This window comes from Vicia villosa, unplaced genomic scaffold (assembly GCF_029867415.1).
Source record: "Vicia villosa cultivar HV-30 ecotype Madison, WI unplaced genomic scaffold, Vvil1.0 ctg.003067F_1_1, whole genome shotgun sequence".
In the NCBI taxonomy this organism is placed as follows: Eukaryota; Viridiplantae; Streptophyta; class Magnoliopsida; order Fabales; family Fabaceae; genus Vicia; species Vicia villosa.
Window position 1 is genome coordinate 185,827 of NW_026706105.1, and position 23,642 is coordinate 209,468.

General features: G+C 28.8%; 1 long non-coding RNA gene across 1 annotated transcript; it reads left to right on the forward strand.

The window, feature by feature from the left end:
* Positions 1–10,588: 10,588 nt before the first annotated feature.
* Positions 10,589–11,781, forward strand: LOC131640346 (uncharacterized). The gene is made up of 3 exons (XR_009295226.1): positions 10,589–10,698; positions 11,084–11,191; positions 11,642–11,781. It is a non-coding gene; the product is annotated as an uncharacterized LOC131640346 (long non-coding RNA).
* The last annotated feature ends 11,861 nt before the right edge of the window (positions 11,782–23,642 follow it).

The following is a 23,642-nucleotide window of genomic DNA, read 5'->3' on the forward strand; positions in this document are numbered from 1 at the left end:
GAAAAATGCAGCCATCGTGAAACCATCCCTCCTCCGCCACTTTTTTCGCCAGAACACTACAAAAAGAACACAACAACAAATATGTTATGAATAAATTTGTTATGAATACAAAAAGGAGGAGAAGGAAAACGAAATCTATTACTGATAAACACTACAAAACTCAATTACTGATAAACACACAGACCTCCAACATATCTTTAAACAGAGACGGGAAGAATCAGATCTTTAGGGTTTGAATCTGAGAAGGGGGAGAAGGGGATATGAGGGAGAAAGGGGATGACCATGAATTTAGATTTTGAATGTTGACGGAAGAGAGAAAGCAGGTGAGAGAAGAAAGAAAGAAAGAGAGAGAAGAACGTGCATATGACAAGGGAGAGAAAGAGAAGTCTGGGAAATTGAAAAGTTTTTTGAAAAGGTTTTTGGGTTTTGAAAGGTTGGAGGAAAAAACCCAATGGTTAATAAGTATATTAGAAAATAATGAAAAGGAATATGAAAAGAGAGTGCCATTTGGAGGATTGAAGATATGTGATTGGTGGAAATAAAATTTTGATTTAGCAAAATACAATAAAGAACTATTGTAAGGGTAATTATTTTTTCATTAAGGGTAATTTCGGGTGTTTGGTGGTATGTTTTATTCTTAGTTAGATAGTTGATATATATATATATATATATATATATATATATATATATATATATATATATATATATATATATATATATATATATATATATTTTGTTTAGTAAATATTTTTCTAAATGTCGCAACCCCCAATGGCCTGAAACGCCAGTCAATCAACCTGCACCCCATCATTTCAAAGCCAGACAATTTTCCCTCTTAAATTGTTGCGACATGATTTACACGTCACAATATAATTTTTGAAAATTTATCCCCTTTAGAAAGCTTGATCATTTTAATTTTTTATTTTAATTTAAATGTTGCGACATGATTATCACGGGACAATTTTTTTTAAAATCTGATTCCCCATGTAATAATGTTATACTTATTATTTTAATATTAAAAAATTTTAGTGACGCGATAAACACGTCGCAACAGACAATTTTTTTCTACATGTTAATCATGTCATTAAAAAACACGTTGTTGAGGACAGTTTTTTTTGTTGTTGTAGTGACTGACTTTACTACCGGATAAAACTATGAGGATCTCACCATTTTAAGTGGGACCTACATATATTTTATCTATCAAAAGAAGAGTCAGTGTTGAAAAGAATATTCAAGTAAGTATTATTATTATTGCTCACTATAATATATAATATTTAGTTGCTTCTAACAACCAGAGTCCATTTCAAATGACTAAAAATAGGTGTGTATTTATGCATTAAATTTGTCACTCATTTTTTCATAACAAGAACATGGATTTATATATTAAACTCCACCTCTAATATTGCCACCAACTGCTGTTTGTTTACAAGTATTTCAAAATAGTTCCTCCATAATATTTGTTTTTTTTTTTTCAAAATAGTTCCTCCATAATATTTGTAGCTTGATATCATTTTACAAAGACTCTAAACTAGCGATTATTTAGTGCCAAAATTTAGAATGGAAAAAATAAGCCACCATGTCACTTTCAAAACTACTAGTAAGAAGTTTGAATCTTCTGAATTCTAACATTTGTAAGAGATATCTATTAATAATGGTTAACAAGTAACTTACGTGGATATACGTACTTACAAATATGAATCTAATGATTTAGATGTTGTTTACCATTTTAGCGTTTTAATGTCGACAATACTGATGCTTGTTAAATTTGATGGTGATATCTTTTCAACTCTTGGATGATGGTGATTAAACTGAAGATATTTCAAATATCATCAAGTAGAAGATTCTATGTTCTAATGAAGTTTTTATATGATCAGTGTATCTAGAAAAGGAACTTGAAAGCTTTAGAGTTCTAAAAGAGAAGAAATGTGAAATTATTGGGAGCCAATAATCAATTACCCTAATCGATTATTGATTCATGGATAATTTTCTTTTTGAACCTAATTTACATGGATTATTTTCTTTTTGAACCTAATTTTCTAATGATCCATGTTCTAATAATTCATGGATTATTTTCTTTTTGAACCGAATTTTCTCCTATATAAAGAAGACCTCTCCTCATTCAAAAATACCCCAGAATTCAAATTTTACCTATTTCTTAACAGTTTAATGCTCCCTTCCTCTCTCTTTAGTATTTTTATTTCACCAAAGTTATCCTTGTGTCTTGTGATTGAAAACTACTTGCAAGCTAGGAAAGTGTTGTACTAGTGTTGTGACATTGTTTTCATGAAGGTTTGTGTTTGGTTCACGAGATCAACCATTGAAAACATTTAATTGCTTATAAAACTCAGTCTGGTAAAAAAATTGTTTGGTTATTGAGATTAGCTGGTAAAATATCTACTCAGTTTGTGTGCTCTGCTCGTACAAAAGCTCTCTTTTGGTTGGGAGAATAAGTCAGTGTAAAATCTCTTGATTCGTTTGTATCAATTTTTTTTAACTTGTAAAAGCTCAAGTTTTAGTGAAAATCTCAAGAAGATCTCTTTGAAATAAGACTAGGCCAACATTCAACCGAACTTGTCTAAATCTCGGTGTCATCTCTCTAACCTTATCTTTTTAATTTATGTCATTTGCTTTATTGTTTTATTTCTTTCAGTTGTTTTTCTTTTTACTTTTTTAATATTAACACAAATTGTTTTTTAAGTAAGAAAACTTTTGAATGAATCAAAATTTTTAATATCATAATTCACCTTCTTTCTTATGCTTGAAGTCATTTGTTTGATAACCTCAACAAATTTTTTCTTTTTATAAGCTTCCAACATCCCTCAGCTTTAAAAAAAGAAAGTGGAAACTAAAATTTGAGGGAGAAAAGAGTTTAATGTAATGCTTTCTTATACAGTACATTGATTATAACTTTAAAGTCATACGCGTTATAAAACCAAAATTATGTTGTATGATGACCCAACAACTTAAAAAGTATTACTACTAGAAATCAAATACGGGCAGTGATGGAGGTTGTTATACCCCAAAATTTGCCCACATATTTTTCAAGAAAACTCCAATCTGAAAATTAAGGGTCTCATATAATCATGGATTTTTATTTCAACAAATATCCTGACATATGAAATACTTAGCTTTTAGAATTTTTCTTATACAGTAATTTGGCTTGCAGTTGAATTTATTCTTACGCAAACGCCAAATACTGTTTATTACTTCACACATGCTATTTATTTATTTACAGATAAATGGTACTGACGCAATTGGTACAGAGTTAAATCTTTTTGCAGGCACAGAATCAGGAAACTCAGACTGTACTGGTAACAAGTAGATTATTATTATTATTTGTTTCCCACTAATTTTTGTACTATATTCCATTATTTGCAAAAATCTTTTCAAATCTCTTTTTCAAAAATCAAATCTCTCCTTTTTCCAACACTATCATACACTTTCTTTCAAATCTTACTTCCACTCAAATTTTCCTTTTGTACGGAATCACATCATTCCCCAACGTCTCTTTCCTTCTTTCCATTCTATAAATACCTCTCATTTTCTTCCATAAAATCTCACATCAAATTCCAATTCATCTTTCAAATTCCTATCTCATATCTATTTTCTCTTCTTCCCTGACAAGAATGGCAAAGTGGATAGAGACACTGTTTCTTACAGTCATCACCATTGCTACGGTGATTATGACTTTCTTCTGCCTGCATAGTCCTGAAGAGTGTGGACCTGCAATGGTTGCACTCCCAATCATCTACATGTTATTGTTCATAGCATGGGTCATTAACCGTCATTCCTGAAATTTGCCGTATTTCTTATTTCTTAAATGTACCGTTTATTCGTCGTACTGTTCAATATAGTATGTAATATTTGTACTGTCAGTATTAAATGTTGTACTATTTGTCATAATATTGCTTAATTACTAAGATAATATTTTGTGTGTTTTCTGCCAGTCAAATATTCCTATTTCTGTGCATTAAATGATTTTCAGGGTTATTATCGGTAATTTTGCCCGCATACCGTAAATATTAGTTATTTATTATGTCTGTGTTTTTCTAACAAGTCATGTAAATAAACTTTCATTTTTCACATAAAACACAAAACAAAAACAACAAAAAAGAAAATTAACTTTGACTGTTGATTTTTCACTCTAACTGCTACATCAATACCTGAACAGTCAGTTGACAGCCAAACTGCTGGCAGTACAATTCTCAGTGTTTTGTACCATCAATCAAATCAATATTTCACAATTCAAAATTCCAAGATTTTTGTTCTAGAAGTCTTCTGAATATCACGCGATTAGCAGAGACTCAACACTGCACAAAAATCAGGTACGCTTAACTGTCTCCTACACAAACAGTCCCTAATCAGGGTTTTTCTTGTTTTTACAGGAGCAACAAGTTTTTGAGAGCTCAAATGGATTTCATACACATCCATATATCTCAAAGTACCATCATACAAATTTTCAAACTTCAATTCACTCAGACGCACCGTCAGCAGCTCAAACAGTCAACAGACGACCCGTTTGACCAAAAAAGTCAACAGACAGTCAAAAATGAAATTTTTTGTCAAAGTCCATATTTTGTCAAAGGATTCATCATTTGATCATTGGATGATCATAATTCATCAAGGAAAGATCAAAAATCAACAAAACCCTAAGATTCAAAATTAGGGTTTTTGCCTGAAAAGTCAACTCAACTTTGACTGATCATAACTCTCTCATCCTTCATCCAAAAAATTCAAACCAAAGCTTGTTTTGAAGGAAATTCAATTATCTTTCAAATGCCATTGATCCCATGGTCATTGGATTCACCATTTGAAAAATATGATCAAAGACATTACAGGTCATTTTCAAAGTCAACAAAAAGACACTTTTTTCAAAAGGACACACAAGGAGCTTCAAAAATCATTTTGACATGAGACCAAAGGCATTGGTTAGAGGACTCTTTGAGGTTTCCAAAAAGTGCAAGATCTCCTTCATATGACAAAAATTGAAGGATTTACACCTTGTTGAAGTTGGCTAAATTTTGGGAAAATGCATGAAATCAACATTGCTCAAAAATGTATTTTTTCCAAATGGGGCCAAGTTTTCAGCATTCAAACATCATTTCCATGATGTTATGGGCCTCCCACGACCAAGACTAAGCCCATACCTTTTTTATCCATTTTTTGCATGATTTTATCTTATTTTAAGATTAAAATTAAAAGGAAAATGCATGGATAAATGGTAGCTTACAATTCAAGCATGACTCATCAAAGAATCTCCATTTTTCTGCAGCCAAATGAAGTACAAGGCAAGTGCATTGAAGGAGAGCAAGACTTGGTCAAGTTTTCAAAGAATTTTAATATTTAAAAATCAAACTTTCAACAAAGCAATCAATGCTCTTAGCTTCACTTCCAAGCAGCCCTTGGCCTATAAAAGAAGTGGAATACATCAACAACAAGGAGAGCCACGAAATATAGCAAGAGTATAGCAAGAAAACTCATCAAATCTCTCAAAAATTCCATATACTTTGTAATTTTCAATTTCCATATTCCAATCAATATCAATACCAAACAATCATTCCAATCATCTTCTAAGATCATATAAAGTAAGAATAAACTCTTTGTGTGACCCCATGAGAGTCGTATCACATGCATAAGTGTTGTTCATATTCATACATGATCAACTTTCGTTTTCATATATTTAATTAACCTCAATATAAACTAATCATTCTAATAAGTTAATGAGGTCCTATAAGGCAGGTCTGGGCTTTAACATGTTGGTTTCCACGTGAATATTGCTTGATACCATTGATGAATGTTCATGCATGTTCAAACTTTAATCTCTTCGAATCCATAGCTACAGCGCTCAAATAGCCAAACTAACACCACCATCGTGTTCAGGAGGTGATTTTAAGTCGATCTGGGTCCCTTTTGTTTTTGCTCATGGTTGTTTTTGTAGGTTTTCAGAAGCATGGAAATTTGAAACAAAATCCGCAGGTAATGCTGCAGCTAAATCCGCAGCTAATTCCATAGGTAAGAGGTTGAAGAAGATGAATAGTGAGTTGGAAACATTGACCAGCACGCGTGGCATTTCTGGCGCTTCCCATTCGCTGGTCAGCAAGTCTCGCTAGCCACATGTGCATGGTGGGGCCCAACAGACTTGTTGAAAGTCTTTGTGATCCCACGTGATCACTCCCACGCATGTATACCTTGTGCCCACGCATCTGGGCCATAGATTTCCATCAATTCTTCATCTAACGCACCAGATTACACAGCTTATCATGCTCCCTCATAAACCACCACACAGGATCAGTATCCTTTTATTTTCTATTTTATTTTCTATTTTATTTTAATTTCTTTGTTAAATTAATTAAAAAGATTTTTAAAAATCCAAAAAATACACAAAAAATATTTTTAGACTTCTAAAATAATATATTATTTTCTAAAATAAAAATATTTTATTTTTCTTCATAATTTCAATATTTTGCATAATTAATTAGTATATATTTATATATTTGCTTTTTAATTATTCTAACCAATCAAAAAATCATAAAAAAATTGTTCTTTATATAAAATATTGTTTATATATTATAAGCTAATTTTGTACATATTTTGAATAATTTTCTTTTTAAGTTTTAATTATTTATATAATTATTTGCATAATTATGTTTTAATTAACTTAAATCAATTTCCAATCAATTTCAAAAATTCCAAAAAAATTAGTTTTGTTTTAAAATTAATCAACAAATATTTTGTACATATTTTGAACTTAATTTCTAGGTTCAAATTTATTTTCATCTTTTTCTTCATTTTAATTTAATTAATTATGCATTAATTATAATTAAAATCAATCATAAAAAATCCAAAAAACATGCCTTTTATTTTTCTTGCAATTTAAATTCCTAGATAAATGTATAGGATGTCAAATTCATGTAAATAGGCTAGTTTACATTTCCTGCATAATCGATGTAATAGCGTAGATTTACTTTCCGCACTTTACATTTCCGCATTTTAATTTCCCGCACATATAAACTGCGTGTATGTCAAAGATAAAATTGAACCGTTAGATCACTAACTTCAAAGATAAATATCTGAAATCCAATCACAATCACACTTGCACCTCTTCAGGTAATCCCTTCTCATTCCTTTCAAAATCAAAGTCAAAATTCCACTGTTTTGAGTACAAAATCGAACCTTGCTTTTATATCCGGTGAAAGGATAGATTTTTAAAGGAAATAGGATAAAGACCTTACAACTCAGGGTAGACCTCCTAGTTTGCTTGCTCAAATCAAAACAAACAAAATTCTCATACACTGTTGATTTTTCAAAACTTTCAAAAAAGGCAATACTTTGTATACATCCAAACACGGGTTATTACAAAGTTAACGTTCTTTTCAAAACATCTTTCGAAAGATAAACAAGCATTTTGTATACATCCACACACGGATCATTACAAAATTCAATTTACAAAAGTATTTGAAACCACATATGAGCAATTTCAGAGCAATTGAAAAGTGATCGAAAAACAAGTGAGCTAAGCAAACTTAAGAGCCCATGGATAACCATGGATACAAAGGGTGCTAACACCTTCCCTTTGTATAACCTACCCCCTTACCCAGAATTTCTTAAAGGTCTTTTTTCTGTTTCTTTTATAAACCTTTCCTTAATTGGATAAAATAAAAGGTCGGTGGCGACTCTGTGATATTTTCAAAAAAATGCGAAAGCATTAAGCGACAAAAAAGAGTCAGTTCACGTATCTCTACAGATCAGAGGTATGGCCCGGTATTAAAAAAAATCGGAGGTCCACAGAGGTTTATGTGAAGGTTTGCCTAGGTCAAACTGTTGTGTGGTTTAGAAGAATGCAAGGGCTTGAAACATAAATTAACCGGTTCTTGGCTAACTATAATCTCACCGCGAAGGATTAGATGAAAATGCTTCCAGGATTGGATCGTCCACCATTAGGGGAGGGGGAAGAGGCAAATCTTTGGGAGTTTCAATAGTATTGGCAACTTCCTGTCGTCGAATGACAGAACGAGTGACTTTGTATGTCACCATAGTTGAGGAATCCAAAAAAAGGATTTGATGGAACATATGTTAAGATTTAGAGAAAGTGATTGAGAAACACATATATGTGCTTCAAACAGAGTAGATATGAAATTCTAATAGAGATATGAACATTTACGAAGGAGATATAAAAGTGGAAATTCGTAGGTATCGAAAGTCAATTCGCATAGAAGGTATCAATATTCCATAGCGAAAGCAGAATTGATTGGTAAACTAGAAAACATAGCTTGTTGTGGTGGTCTTGAGCTTCCGATGCAATAGAGAGGGGGCTAACCTGCACGGTTAGCACTCTAATGCTCTAGACAGTAAGAGAGTGAAAATTAATGTGAGAATGAGAATGAATTTGAATACCTAAGATGTGAGATATTGGATTGAACTCTATAGGGTCGAAGGGTAGCTTCGCGTTTCGACAAGTTCGACAGTAGTAAGCATGCAGTCGAAGGTCGCTCACATGATGGTGTTGAAGTAGTGCATGATGTAGTCGAAGTATGGTCAAACACGCGGTTGTCGAAAATGCTAGGTTTGTTAGCATGGCTAATTGGGACTCTTTGTTATGTTCAATTGTTTAAGTTAGCTTGTATCCTAAGTTAGCTTGTAATGGTTATTTGTGAAAAAGCTCATTAGTTTAGTATGTTAGATTTATTATAAATAGCATACTAGTCTCTCATCATTGCATACTGCAAATCTCAATTTAGGGTGAGAGGGTTATTTGTTATTCTTATAACACTTATAATCTTGATTCGAAGAGAAAGTATAGAATATCAGTTATAACCAATCCATGTCGTTCTTCTAGTTTTATCATCTTTTCTATCCTTGTGTGTTTCTTGATCACAAAGAAATTGTTTATACTTTATTCATTGAGGCATCCTTTTCACAACATAAAAAATGTTGCATTTTTCCTATTAAATGGGAGAAACGATTAAAAACAAAAAGTGTGGAGTGATGCATGGATCACAATCAACTTTCAAATCAATATGGATTGTCAGCAAAGTTCTAGTTGGGAGAATTGACAACTTCTAAGTGAGAAGAGTTCTACATGTTATGTTTATTCTACTACTTCCGCGATATCAATGAGGCTTTTGTCTTGGGCATTGCAGATGACCCATAACAACTTCCCTATTACAAAGCAAAATACGAACAAGAGAAGAATTTTATTGTGAATAATTTTGCAAGTTTGAGAAAGAGGAAATCAATAAATATTTAGAAAACACAAGTAATATCCATTCCATAATCTACAATATAAGAAAGTTAGATGGTCTGGAAATTACCCCTCTGCCCCTTGGCTTCCAAGATGCACCACGTGGCCAGCTTCTTTGCTTCCCTTTGTTTTGTTCTTACGTGGCTAGCTTCTTTGCTTGCTATTGTTATTTTTTTTGTCTTTGCTTTTCAGCTGCTTTTCAAAAGACCCATACCTTTTCCAATTTGACAATATTTTTTGTATCTTCCTTGAAAACACAAATATATGATTTCCCTAAGTCTACCATCTTTGTACTCAACCTCAAACAACTCTCTTTTTTTTCTTCCACTTTCTCTCTTCACCGTTTTATGTAGGTAGCTTTTTTTCCACTTTCTCTCTTCACCCTATTATCTTTCTTCGGCTGTTATTTTCTTTCTTCCATTTTCATTCTTTTCACCATTTGCTACGCCGATGAGTATGGTGGTGGTGGAAACGGGTTTCCGATAATGAGTGTGGTGGTGGTGGTGGAAATTGTTTTCCAGCGACGATTGTGGTGGTGGTGGAAACGGGTTTTCGGCGACGATTTTATGTTTTATTTTTATTTTTAGATCTGTAAAAATACTGTGGACAAAATTGTATATGTATATAATAATTTGATGAAGTTTCATGTTTTTATGTTATGAAGTTAAAGATTAATTTACATTGTATATATTTTTCAGTCATAGGTTGAAATGATCCAAAGAGGTTTGAAGATTGAGTATTAATAAAATTTGGTAAATTCTCATCTTTTGTTTGATTTCCTCTGTCAATTTCATTGAACTTTTTTTTAATGTTTTTCATGAGGAAGTTTATATTTTTGTTTCTCTTTCACTTTCTTCTTCAGATTTATAAAAGATTGCAAATGAGGTTTTAGATCTGGAGCTAATAACAGATCAAAACTCAAAAGTATTTTTCTTCTTCCATTTTTATTTTTTTTTATTTTCGTAATGAGCATTTGTTTTAGATTTAACTTGCTTCAAAGTTTTGATTCTCTTCATGAAATCTGGTTTATATGTTTTTTCTAAATTTATGTTATTTGTTTCTTTCACTTTCCTGCTCATCCTTTCTACTTTATGTTCTGTTTTTGTTGATTAATTCCTATTAATTTATATTTTTATTCATCGTCTCTTCTCTTTATTGTGACAGAAAATATCACATGAGGCATTTTATGTTTTGGAGTTTTTATGGGAATGATGGCTTTCTATGCTTCAACAAAAATTTTGAGTTTGCATCTAAACTATGATGTAAGCTTTCAAATTTGAATTTATCTAACTTTTTATGTTGTGTGTATGTGAGTTTAACTTTTCATGTTTTAGGTAGAACATACCCACTTGATGATTGGGATTTGGTGATTTGCAACATAAGTATAATGCAGAATTATGTATTCATTGCCATATGCTACAACTCTCTCACCCTCTAATCTGCTATAGAATCAATAGGTATAAAATTCTGTACATATTATGTTTAACTGGTCAAAAGTGCTATAATTTTTGCTCTTAATATTGAATTAAGGAATCAATATGAAGTGTCTTGATAAAATTATTTCAAATATTATAATTGATATAAAATTATGGAAAATAAATATGATTTAAATTTTAAACTCTATAAAAGATAGTATAATATTTTTAATCAAGTTATACTTTTTGAAATTATTTTTTTTAATACCTGCACCTATGAACTTCACTATTTCTTTATCTTTTCATAATTGGATTAATAATATTAATTTTAAATCATTTCCTTCTCTATTTAATGTGTATTTTTTTAAAAGAATTTCAATGCATTGATTTTGTTTTTCATGACAATTTATCTTCTCTATTTTTGTAGGTATAAAGTACTAAATACTTGGAATTAGTGAAAAAAAGATTTGAGGAAATTCTAAACAATTAAAGATACTCAAATATTCCTAAAGATTCTCGAATATCCCTAAAACAGGTGAGCAAAAATTTTTGTTACATGCTTAAATTTTTTTATTCCTTAAGAAATTGTTGTACATAGATTAACATGGTATGCATGTGATAAACCACTTTGAAATTTAATATAAATTATTATATAGGTTAAGACAAATGTTTAAGTTAAGTTAGAAAAATGGATAGAAATAAAAAATAGTTATGTTTCCAAGGAGAGAGACGTGATGTTTTGGTTTTCCTATAACCAGGTGCAAAGCATTTATTTTTAGTAAATCATGTAAATATTATGATATAGGTATTATCATTATCAGCTATGTGCTTTTGATTGACAAGAGTGACAGCTATATTCTTATCACAATTTTACTCACTTTTCAAATCACAGTCTCACTCACATAAGTACTCCTCACATAAGTATTCTTATCACAGTTTTACTAACTTTTCAAATCATAATTTTTTAAATAATTTTTGTATGCAGGTCTGTAGTGGAGTGTCCTCATCTTCTAAGGGGTCAAATCCCTAACATTTAAAGTCTCTTTTGCATTAAGTTTTGCATTAAGAAGAAGTTGAAAAGAGGGAAAGAGATAAGAAAGAAGATGAAAAGAGATAAATAGATGAGAAATATAGAGAATTGTAGTATTGATCAAATATTTTTGTTTTATTTTCGATTTTAAATAATTTTTGCCCAATTCTCTTTTTAAAACTTTTTTCAATTTATTGTGATTTTATTATTCAAACATTATAAATCGAGAAAAAAAATATTTTGTCATCTTATTATTAATAATAGTAATCATACTCCATGATATTTATTACTCTTTCACATTTCTATTAATATATATATATATATATATATATATATATATATATATATATATATATATATATATATATTTATATATGAGAAAACTTTTACTTTTGATATTTTTAAAATGAGAACAAGGGTTTGACTCAAATTGAAGTTACAGATTTTGTTTTAAAAATTGGTAGTACTTTTTTAGTTTGGGAATATGTATGTTGTTTGACGCATTAGTAGTTGTTTTTCATGCATGGCAACAACGGCTTAATAGGTATCACCATTCTTTTATGATCTATAGCAATGCTTATACTTTTTTGTTTGAATACAATTATTAGTTGATGGAAATAGAAAGATTATAAAGACAATGAATATTGATTGTAAAAATAATGAATGTGTTTTTAGAATGATATAGAGGATTATAATGACAATGAATTTGTTTCCATAATTATAACTCTCAGATGATTTTGACGTTTACAAATATCAAACTTCTAATTATATTTTTTATTGATTTAGTTTTTTAATCATTAAAAATACTTGTTGTATTTAATTTTATCACAAGTTATATAAAATTGATTTTAAAGAGTCCACTTACAAAAGAATAAGTTTTCTTTGTAACAGTAGGTAATATTAATTATTCAAAATTGATGATATTATCAAAATTATTTTTTAATTAAAACCACTTAACAATTTCTATTTTTATTATATATTAAAAAATATATATCAAGTTATTATATGTAGGATTCTTACTAAAAATAACATCCTCCTATTTTTTAAAAATAAGTTAAAAAATGTTATGATAACTTATAATAAATTAGTTAGTACATATTTCAAAATTATATTCTACATTATAAAATATTTCTTTATTATTAATAACTGATTTTAACCTCTATTTTCCAATTATCAACCACCTTTTTTTACCTCTCACTGAAAAGTGATATATAAAAAGATTTGTCACTTTACCCGATGCAACTTTTTAATTATCCAAAATATTGCTAATAGATGGTATTAATTATTACTGCTATATGCTATATGTCTACATGACTACAACACAAAGTGACACATATTACAACTCTTCCTATAATGTTTATTATAATTTATTCTAACTAATTATTTGATTGATTTGAATTTAGTCTGCGCCGTTTCTACACTTTTACCAAAACCATTATATCACCAAGACCATTATGTCAACAGTTGATGGATATTTGTGGAAATATGACTCTGTTTATTTTGAAAAAGTGTCTACCAAAATGAAAGATCTTTTCATCTATATTAATATATAAAAATCAATTACTACCAAATTCCCTTAATTACCCTAATCACAATCAATTAAACATGGTTTTACATACCCCTGAGCGTCATTTTACATCTAATCATGATTACATTCCAACATCCAATTTAATGCAAAACTTCTTTATTGGAACACGCTTTTTTTATTGCATCGGTGCATTTTCATTGGGTCATGCAGACATAGAACCAAGTGAAGTCTGCATAATTTCAAATTTGCATACCCTTTTCCATTCCTCTCATTCAATTTTGTTTGCCTCTTGAATCCTATAATAACTACATAATGCATCTCTCATCCACAAGTTCAATCTCTCCTTCAACCCTAAACCCATTTGCTTTATTCTATACACAACAGTCCATTCCAATTCCTTCCCACCAATTATAAAGTAAAGTTGTTTTTCACCTTCCTATACATCTTTTCAGATCCTTTCAATCTTTCTTTTGTCTTTGGTTTACACCTAAGTTCTACATATTCTTCTTCTTTCTCCATTATAGCAAGGAGAAGTTTTCTTTAAATCTTTCTTCCATCCTTTTTTCGTCTACACCCTTTTGGCCAGAATTTTTCTTCTTTCTTCTGCTGTCATCATGTTTATGTTTCATCTTTTATATAATTTTTCCTAATGCGATGCTTTCATTTATTCGTTTCGGTGTTTCTGTTAAACACATAATGGGCTGAATTTTTTCGCTGATTATTTGTTTCGTTGTTGTTATCGCTTAGAAGATGGAAAAAAACAAGATTCAAATTTTTGCTAACCATAAATTGTTGTTGTTTGTTGTTATGCTTAGATTGAGAGATGAGGGGATTGTTTTTACATGAGGATAGAAGCAGAGTTGGAAGAGGGAGGAAGTTAGCGCAAACCAGTGGAGAAAGTGAGAATCGATGAGAAATTAAAGTTAATCGATGAAAAATTTAAGTTGAGAGAATGTGATATTGCTGATTGCTTTTTTTCAAATTATGCTTTTTAATTGGTTTGTTAATTGTTATTATTTTAATTTAATGTGAACTTTTTGTAAAACTATATGCATTTTATTATTGTGTTATATTTTTCACGTGATTGATGCCAATGTAATGAAGACATTTTCCTTTATTCCATTTTTAATAATTACAATTAAGAAAAAATTTGATGTTACATAATATGAATTATAATTTATTATTTATAATAAAGTAGTATCCATATATTATATTATTCATTGATTTGGTTTTATGTATTTTAGTTTATAAATGATTCTTATTCCGCTAACAAATGACTGTAAACATTTTTTCAACTAACAAATGACTTAAACATTTATTCAACTAACAAATGACTTAAACAGTAATATGCTTTGTTTAAACAGTAATATGCTTTGTATCATGATTGAGATTGAGATTTACTTTGCACGCATGCTGTCTTTTTAACTTCAAAACTGTCAAACTTGCTTATTCCAATTAACTTTTCAAAAGTGTGAAACTTACCCATGCCAATATATTGGCCTGCTTTTTAGATTCCTAAGATTTTACACTATTTTGCAAGTTTTTAACTCAATATATTTGCTTATAAATGTCTTACCTAATATATACCACAATCTATTACTATTTCCCTTTTCAGGGATGTGATGCAATCTCTATTCCATTCACTAAGATATATGATAATATCATTTTAGATAATCATTGATTTGTAAAAATAAAATTGACTGTGTAACAAAATATTTATCATTGTTGTCATGTTTTAATAATCAAAGTTATTTTGATTAAATTATTTTTTAATGGTGTAACAAAACATTTACCATGGTTGTCATGTTTTAATAATCAAAGTTATTTTGGTTAAATTATTTTTTAATATTGTAATCATGAAAAAAAATTAAATTGATTGATATTTTAATTGTATATATAGCGTAATTTTATTTTTAACATTTCATTGGTCTCTTAAAAATTATATGCAATTATTTTGAAGAATTTATTTTTGAATTTATGATTGAAATCTTCGTATACGGTTAAATATTGAAATCAAAATAAAATATTTTATTTTGGGTTTAATGGATATGCACGGTCAGTGTAAATCACAACCATTTACAAATATTATTTTATAAATAAATAAAATAAAAGTAAAAATTCAATAAATATTTAATATAATAAAATTGAATACCACTAAATTTATAACCATGGCTTACATTAATTGCTTAACTTAATTAATTATTACAGTTATTTTTACAATCTCAAATTTGCATTGGAAACATTCTACCCTTTCTCATTCTTTTACAAGGTAATTAATTTTTTATTAAAGACAAATACTTAATAGTTTTTTTAACCATCATTATTACTAATTGTTCCTTAACACGTTACAATGCAGATTTTAAAAGTGACTTAATATTTTTCAAAGCAAGTTCAAAATACACTGCTCAATGTATACATGAACAGAAAAATCATAATAAAAGTTAGAAGGCGGAGTGAATAGTAATTATCCTCATGTGACTTTGTGAAGAGCTGGATACATATGAAGATGTTATTGTTATTAAAGAGTTTGTTATTCATTTTTATTTAATTACATGTTGTTAAATATGTTATATAAAATCAATAAAATTGATTGAAATCAAATTTAATCAATATGATAGGTTTAATTAATTTGTAAATAAAATAAAATAAATTTAAATGTATAGGAATAAAATGTAAAACATATTTCATTTTAAAATATATTTCACATGAATGGTATTGAATACCAATTAATATAACCATTTGATTTCTAACCAATAAATATATTTGATCACTTATTTGTCTACATTATTAATCTTCTTTTATATGAATTCTACTAAAGATACACACACCATAAAGAAACGTATGAGATATCTAATAATAATTATGAAATTATTTCTTATAGCAATCATAGAAAATAGAGGAATAGAATTAAACAATATGAATAATTTTTCAAATAATAATTTTAATCATTAAAGTTTCTAATCGAATATAATTATTATTACAGTTTTGAAAATATTATTAACAGATTTCATTTTTTTCTTATTTTCACAAGTGTTATTGTGAAAAAGATTAATCAAAATGATAATATGATACTATTTAAAGATTAATTAATAAAATAAATCTATTAAATATATTAACCATTTTTTAAATTAATATATTTAATGCAATCTACTTTTAATACAATGAAGTAAGTATACTATCAATTTTACTTAATTATCATAATTAAAATAATTTAATAATCTTTTTTAGTACCTAAATGTCATTTTGCGTTAAAAATTTATTAATTAAAAATTAATTCTATTATAATTATTATTAATGACAGACTAATTAATAGTATAAATAAATTCAAATAAGTGATTGAGATATATAAGGAAAATGTAAGAATATCTCTTCTTAGGGGGGTGTGAAAAAAATTAGGCGTTAATAGAGGTGCTAAGTATTGGGTTTTAATATATTAAAGATTCTCACACAAAATTCATAAATGAATGGAGAGTTTATATATTTCAATTCTATGAATCACTTCCATTTCACACAAAATCGAGATTGATTTATCTAAAGTTAGAAACTCCAAATGTTTTATTCTTTCTATTAACAAATAAAAAAAATTAATTTAATTTTTAAATCAAATTATACTAAAATAGTAGAGATAAGTGAATTATATTAAAGTCAATTATAGATAAAATATTCTTTTTCAACAGCAAATCAAATCAGTTAGCTTATTAGATTTTTTGTAATAAAAAATATTAAAAATTTAATTTTTATTATTTATTTTAAATCAATTAAAAATAAGTTTTTGGAAACATGATTTTAGGTTAAATCATTTTTATGATAATGAGAGTTAATTTAAAAGTGGGTTAATTGAGAACGTGAATATTAGATTTTTTTTAAGGGAAAGTTAAATTAAAAAGCTAAATACAAAATAATTATTTTAGAAAAGTGAAAAGATATTTACTTCAAGACAATCTGCATCAGTCATCATACATATTTTTTAGTGTAGAAAAGTTGTATTTTCTCATACATTGATAAGTGTTGTGTTGTATTTTGGTCTAATTTGTTGTAACAAACTAATAAAATATGATTTCTTTTATAAATTTTTTAAACAAAAATATCATATACCTGATAAAAAAATGATATATATTATTATTACATGATACAAATAAAAATAAAATTGACATGAAAAAATGTTAGCATTTATTTATGATAAGATGTTAACATTTATTCTAAAAGTTGATACATATATTTGTTTTTATTAAAAAACATGAGAAAAGAAAATTATGATTGATGAATAAACAATTTTTTTTATGAAAGACACAAATTTATTTCTTTTTTATATTTAAAACAAAAGGCCAAGATATCAACTATTATATATTTATTTACTATTTATAAAAATATTATATATAAGTAGTGTACATCCTCATATTTAATTTTTTTAAAAAAACTTTTAATATATTTAATTGAAAAAAAATAGGTACATGAATTTCACGGGAGAGTTTAAAATTGGGATTGCAATTTTCTCACGTAAAATTTCAAAAGGAAGGATAAGATTTCACGGGAGAGTTTGACTACGATTCTCTCATATAAAAATTTCACCAAAAATAAAGTGTCTTCATGGTTCAGAAGACCATCTTAAATTCCAATAAATTAAATATATGATTCACTGAAGTTCAATGGAGAGTTAAAAAAGAATTAGGATTTGATTTAATTCATAAATTAAATATGATTTTTCAATTTATTTATTTCAATCTAAATTAAAAATTAACTACACACAAATAATTATAAAATCATTATTTCATTTTATTTCATTTTATTCCTTCAATTGTATTTTTTCATCATCAACCCATATTAGCATGCCTTATGTCTTTAATATTTGACAATATCTAAAAACAATCATTATTTCTTTTGCATGCTACAAGTTTTCCAATCAATTCCAATATCTAAAAGTAATCATTACGGTTAATTAATCATAACAAAATGAAATTCATATAACTCTCTACCTTCCATACAATATCAACAAATATATAGTACCTTGACATAATTCAAATTCAAATAGAGGAATCAGTATAAAATAATTGTAAATAATTAAACATACAATTTTTTTGTATAGAATTAAAAATTAAATGCATATAACACCTTTCAATACGCATTATTGTATCTTTCCCATTGAAAATAGTTGACATTAATTCTAATTTATATTCATTTCTTTAATATCTATAAAAAAAATATTTGACATTAATTCTAATTTATATTCATTTCATTAAATATATCAAATATAAAGAAAGAGTTGGTATATAAATCTTTTTCTGTCAAGATTATAAATAAAATTATAAGTTATTTTTTATTTAATAAATGTTCTATTTTTTGTTATTGGATATGCAATTTGAATTAAATATTTTTGCTGTTTTTATTCCATTACATTAGTATTTTTGATTCGGTATGAGTAGCTAACACAAATATGAGAAATTAACGACATATATATGTGATAAGTAACATTAATATTAATAATATACATCTTTTGTACAAATTTTTCTTTGGTAAATCAAATTAAATATATATTTAAAGTTAAATAATGAGATTTAAATGTGTTGCATTGAATTATAATATCTCATTTCATTATTTTTTGTTTCTTGACTTATATAGATGTTATAATTTTTTTTGCAATTTTTTATTTTGATAATTTAAATTTGCAATTGGAATCATGCTCATAAAAAGGCGGGTAGACATACTAGGGGTGGGAGGCCATAAAAATTGTTGATAATGTGCGTCTGCGGAAAAAAAAGGCGGGTAGACATACTAGGGGTGGGAGCCCATAAAAATTGTTGATAATGATAGTACATAATAACTACATTATTTAATTTTTATTTATTTTTTTACTTTTTATCAAGACCTATATTTTTTCAGAGTTAAAATTGTAATCAACAATAATAATTAATTATCTCTAATATTATTTTAATTTTTATCCAACATAAATTAAAACAACTACAAATTGATAAATTAAATTAATATTGATATGATAATCATCATTGAAGAAATTATTTTGCTTAATTAATATATATTTTAATATAATACTTTAACCATAACCATATTATATTTATTTAATATTTATACCGACTTTACATGACCCGTGCGGGCGCACGGGTCCTTTACTAGTAAATAAGCAAAAATCCAATCAAATTATGGTAGTTTTCAATTGCAATTTCACTGTTACAGTATAAATAGTATAAAATAATATTAATATTTTATCATAAATATTAAAATTTAATTTCATTAATTATTTATATCTTATTATATAATATTGTTTATTGTAATTAATATATTATATTTTAAAACAATTATTGTAGCTAAGAAATATAATTATTAAATACAATAAAAATAAATAATAGAGAGAGAAAGAAAATGAGAAATTTTTTAAGAGGAAGAGAGAAAAGGACAAATATGAGAGCCTTTAATTTAGAATATAAAATTGTATCTTTTTTCAGTATTTCTTTCTTTTCAATTCAAAAAGTGGTTTTACTTTTATTCATACACATCATAATATAGATTTGGATACTTTTATTTAGGGTTAAATATGTTTTTGGTTCCTATAAATATCTCAATTTTGGCTTTTAGTTCCTATAAAAGATATATTGACTTTTAGTCCCTATAAAATTATTTTTTCACTCACTTTTGGTTCCTCTATAGGGACTAAAACTGAGTACAAAAGTAATTTTATAGGGACTAAAAGTTAATATTTTTTTTATAGGGACTAAAAGTCATTTGGGGTAATTTTATAGGGATTAAAAACATATTTAACCCATTTTATTTATTTGTGACATTTATGTGGTTTATTGAGTCAAAGAGACTGAAAAGAGAAGTTATGAGGATTGAGTGTAGTTAAACAAGAAGTGGGATTTAACGTGAGACTATGAACTTTTTATTGAAAATAGACAAACATTATTTTTTATTATTATACTCATTAGTTTTTGAAAATTTCTTTAGCCACCTCCCTATGGGGGGTCACCCCCAGCGAAAATTCCAAAATACCCCTGCTTCGGAAGTTCATTTCCGAAAGCGTCTTTTTTTGAAAAAATTGACTTATTTCGGAAGTTCATTTCCGAAAACATTATTTCGGAAGTTCACTTCCGAAATACTGCGATTTCTGCAGATTTATCAAAACACTCCCCCTCCCCCAATCATTTACCCTAAATCAAAACAAAAAGTGGCAAAGGCGAAAATTTGTGCAAACAGAATTCCAAAGCTGCATCAAGGCTCCAATCACACTGCTAAACAACATTCAAAAGCCCTCAATCCTAACACTTTGTAAGTTTTGAAATTTTAAGATCTATTATTCAAATGCATGTTATTTAGGGTTTTAATTGCATAAATGATATATGGTTAGGTTGTTAGTAGTATTTAGGTTGTTTAGAAGCATTTTGATTTGGTTTGAAGTTTGGTTTAGGGGTCTGCCATGGAAGTTGCAGAAAACTCCATCGCAGGGGTGTTTCGGAAGTTCATTTCCGAAAACACCTCCATCCTAGTTTTCGGAAATGAACTTCCGAAATGTATCAGAAGTTCAATTTTTTTTGTTTTTTATTTTGTCTCGCATATTAATCGCTTTCAATTGTTTACAGGAACATGTCAGACAATCAACCAGCACGCAGGACTGCGTCTTCTAGAGAGGGTAGGGAGTGTCCGTTTTAATTTGCAAGTACTTTATTTTTAACGCCTTTGTTTATTGTGCCTGTTTCTTTGAAGTTTGTGTCCCTTTCTTCTTTTATAAAAGGAGGTCTGATGGACCTTTCTTTCTTCATTTTTACGCAGGAATGGGTGGCGCTAAGGGAAGAAAGGGTTCTTCAAAGAAGGAGGTGAAGGAGGTGAAGGAGGTGAAGGAGAAGAAGAAGGTTTTGACTGGTTCTGCTTCTCGTCCCCTGGGGGTCCATGGCTCGGACGTGGAGACTCAGTCTTCAGGCGTGATCAACGCTGATGGTTCTGATACTGAGTGGGATGAGGATTGGTATAATTATCTTCATTCGGAGGAGTTCGCTCATCGGGAAGAATAACGTGTTTTTATTTTGTTTGATGTGTATTTTGTAACGCTCGTCGGGCAGAATAACGTGTTTTTGTTTTGTTTGACGTGTTTTGTTTTGTTTTGTTCTGATTTCGGATTGTATCGCACAGTGTTTTTGTATTGGATTTATCATCTTAGTTTTTGGATTGTTCTGATTTCAATATGTAGATTCTTGGATTTCATCGCCGCGAACACTATCCATCTTCTGGATTATAAACATAGAACTTTGACTTTCCCAGCGCACCCCTTTGTTTGTTTTTTTTTGTAATGACGTCCCCTGATCAGGTAAGAAATGTGGACACATGTGCCTACGTAAGCCTTCTAAGACGGTTACCTTCTAAGAAATGTGGTAACACTTTCCTACTTAAAAGCCTACGTAACAAAAATTGGGAAGCTCCACAGCCACGCCCTATTTAAAAAGAATAAAGAACCTTTTGAAATTTCGAAGTTCCCTTTTCCTTCTCCCCACCACTCTCAGACGGTTAACTTCTAAAACACTTTCCTATTTAAAAGCTTCTCACCCATTTTTCTTTCAAAATATCCCAAATCATTTTCGATCCTAAGTCTTCTTCTTTGCTTTAACGTTTTCTATCTCTTGTTACTGCTTTCATCACAATGTCTCGCCGCGGTGGAGGAAATCATCCCGAAAATCGCCGGAGTCAACCATCTCCTGCACATTCTCAACAATCATCCATCAATGCTGCAGGATCAGGCCGTGGTGGTGGTGGCCGTGGCTCTCGCGGTGGACGTACCTCCAATCCTTCTTCCTCCGGACATCCACCTCCTCCGTCATATGCTCCGGCCCCGGTTACCTCTCCTCCGTCTGTTGTTGCAGCTCCGGTTGTTCGTCCATCTGTTTCAGCGCCGTTTGTTCCATCTGTCGCAGCGGCGGTTGCTTCCTTGAGTTCGGCTCTGATCTCCATCGAGAGCCTGACTGCCGAAGTTAAACAGAAGGCTACTCTAGAGTCGGCTCCGTCGTCTCAGAAGGAAAATTGGGAAGGAAAACTGGGAAGGAAAATTAAAGTTCGTGCTAATCATTTTCAGTTGCGAGTGGCTGATAAGGATCTACACCACTATGATGTAAGTATAGTTTGCTCATAAGTTTTTTGTTGTTGTTTATTATGTTGGTAAGTTACAATGTGGTATGGATTTCTAGAGGATCAGGACTTTCTAACCTGTTGCAGCGTCTCCTCCATCGTCTTCATCCGATTAAATAAAGCGAATCGTTCTTGTTTGTTATTTTTCTTCTGTCCAGACCTTTTTTCGGAAGTGCATTTCCGAATTCCTCCAAGGGGGTGAGTTCGGAGATGAACTTCCGAAACACCACATTTTCTGAAAATGTAACTTTATTTCGGAGATGCATATCCGAAATCAATATTTTATATTAAAAAAAACACGTTTTCGGAAGTTCATTTCCGAAAACACCTTTTTTTCAAAAAAAAGTACCTTTTCGGAAATGAACTTCCGAAACAAGGGGTAGTGTTGTAAATTCACCAGGGGTGAGCAAGAAGGTTAGGAGGTGGGTGAAGAAATTCTCTAGTTTTTTTATATTCCATTCCTTTAATTTTTCTTTTTATTAATATTTTATAACATCTTTCTATTTCCATACAAATCAAATATTCTGTTTTTTCTAAACAAAATATTTTATATCTAATAAATTAGTTTATTATTGCCTTCTTCCAATATAGATTCCATCAAATTGATTTTTTTCAAAGACAAAATCGTGACTAATTTTAACTATTGAAACACTTGCATTACTCATTATTCATATAGACAAAAGTGATTCAACTTAATTAGGAGTATATATATAATATGTTTGAATTTCTAAAGTAAAAGTGATTCAACTTAATTAGGAGTATAATATGTTTGTCTTTGCTTCTTTAATAATATGTTACTTATCAAAATAATGAATATTAATGGAACATGGAGTTACTGATCAAAATATTGAATATTAACAAAAACATAAAATTACTGACCAATATTTTACTGATCAAAATATTTAATTTCAACGGAAACATGAAGTTATTGATTAGAATATTTAATTTTAACGGGAACATGAAGTTACTGATCAAAATATTTAATATTAATAGGAAAATGAAGTTACTTATCAAAATATTGAATATTAACGGGACATGGAAGTACTGATAAAAATATTGAATATTAACGGAAAAAACTCTATTATTTGCAGGGTACGAGACATTTTTCTATACATTCAATTATTATTTTTTCATAGGTACCAAATATTTTTCTATATATTCAATTATTATTTTTTCACGGGTACCAGACATTTTTCTGTACATTCAATTATTATTTTTTCACGGGTACCAAACATTTTTCTGTACATTCAATTATTATTTTTTAACGGGTCTCAGACATTTTTCTATTAAAAAATATACATCTAAAAC